The following is a 1770-nucleotide window of genomic DNA, read 5'->3' on the forward strand; positions in this document are numbered from 1 at the left end:
CCAACCCCCCCCCCCCCCCCCCCCCCCCAGCCACTTCCCCCGCAGAGGTGGCGGTGTGTGTGTGGGGGGAGACGCCGCACGCAAGCTTCCCCCCTCCCTGGCTGGGTGGTGTGCGGCCCACAGAGGGGCACTGCTACCCTCACCCCCACCCCTCCAGCAGGCACAGAGATGTTCCTCTCCTCCCACATTTTCAATCTGCCCCCCCCCACCCCTTCCTTTCACCCCTGCCCCATCCTCCCCTACACCTACCTACTGGGGTGTGTGTGGATCTGTTTGTGTCTGTATCTGTGCCTGCATGTGGGAGACTGGAGGGCTGTTGTGGGGGAGCGAGGGGCACTAGCAGGACGGGGGGAGGGGGCTTTAATTTTTATCACAGATTTTAGGTTTTTTAAATAGAGAATTTGTGATTTTTTCATCAGGATCCGTGCTGGCAACAGTTTCAGGGCTTCTGCTCATCACCTTCATGGATAAGGAGGAACTGAGCATGCCCCTCCCACCTGCAATATTTTAGCTAGCTTCTCTTTTGGGGGGGGCAGGGGGTTGGTCTTTCCCTTTTCACCACACCTAGAAGCCAACAGCCAATTTTGCCAAGGTGTGCTGGTGTTCCCATCAGCCTTTCAAAAGCATTCAGGTGCTTGGCTGGAAGGACTTGCTTACTTATTCAGACTCTAATCTAGCAACCAGATTTGGGGTCAAAAAGGGATTTCTTCCCCCTCTGGGTCACACTGCCAAGGACAGGGGTTGTTTTTTCCCCCACTTCCTTCCTCGTGCAAGGGGTGACCCTCCCCTTACATAAATATATGCTCATAATCAGTGAAACCTAATTAAGCTGGTGGAGGGGCAGGCAAAATGTGGCCCACCAGCTGGATCCAGCCCGCCAAGTGACTCCGGCTCCGAAGCGGGCGCCCACCAGTCGGCTGGATCCGGTCTGTGGCCACGCCCGTGGCCCTCCGCACCCACCAGCGGGTCCGCACCGTCTCCGACTCGGGAGACTCAGACGCCCCGAAAAGATGCCAGCTCTTGGCCGTGCCCCCGCCCCGGGCAGCCATTATTCCTGGGCAGCGCGAGGCAAGCCGCCTGCGCGGCGCCGGTGACAGTCAGTGGATGCGGGGCCCACACCCCACTTAATGCCGGTGCCCCTTCCCCGCATGTATCCCTTCACCTCGCCTCGCCGCGCCGCCCCCGGAGCCGGGCACTCACCGGCCCGCGCTGACTCGTTAGTCTCCCGCCGCCGACAGCAGCCCTCTGCGGCCGGCGGCGGACAGGCAGAGGCTGCGGAGCCCCGCGCGCATGCGCCGCTGCATCCAACCGCGGCGGAACGCGCTGTTCGAAAGTAAACGGCCGGCTCGGACCGCCACTTTCGAACCTCGGCTCGTGGCCACCAACGGTCTCGCCGGCCTCGTCATCGCGCGCGGATGCGCATTCTCTTCCTCCGACACAAAAGGCGAAACCTTGGCTTCAGTTGAAGCGAATGCAGACACCCCGTGCTCCCCTCCCTGAGCGCCGAGGGTGGCCTGCAGGGTCCGCTGGAAGCGGAGCACAACAACGGCTTCAGGGCTTTTCCCTCAAACTGCTCTCATAGTTAAGTCACGGTGCACATGAAAAAGAAGAGAGCGTGCATCCTCTCATCTCTTTTGAAGTAGTGGTCGCACCCCTGCTGTTACAGCAGGAGGAACAGCAGGAGACTGGCCAGAGTAAGATGACCGGGTAGTAAAATCTCTGGCCATCCTATTCTTGTGTTTTTATCTCTACTAACACTGGCAGAGATGC

The 1770-nt window shown here is 60.1% G+C and overlaps 1 protein-coding gene across 1 annotated transcript in view; it reads right to left on the reverse strand.

The window, feature by feature from the left end:
* TRIM59 (tripartite motif containing 59) overlaps positions 1-1304 on the reverse strand; it is a 19347-nt gene extending 18043 nt beyond the window's left edge. The window contains exon 1 of the mRNA XM_019503227.1: positions 1201-1304. The gene's annotated coding sequence lies outside the window, so the exon portion shown is untranslated. The remainder of the gene's footprint in view (positions 1-1200) is intronic.
* Between the last annotated feature and the right edge of the window lie 466 nt (positions 1305-1770).

Source organism: Gavialis gangeticus, unplaced genomic scaffold (assembly GCF_001723915.1).
Source record: "Gavialis gangeticus isolate Ggan-Ray unplaced genomic scaffold, GavGan_comp1, whole genome shotgun sequence".
Lineage (NCBI taxonomy): Eukaryota > Metazoa > Chordata > Crocodylia > Gavialidae > Gavialis > Gavialis gangeticus.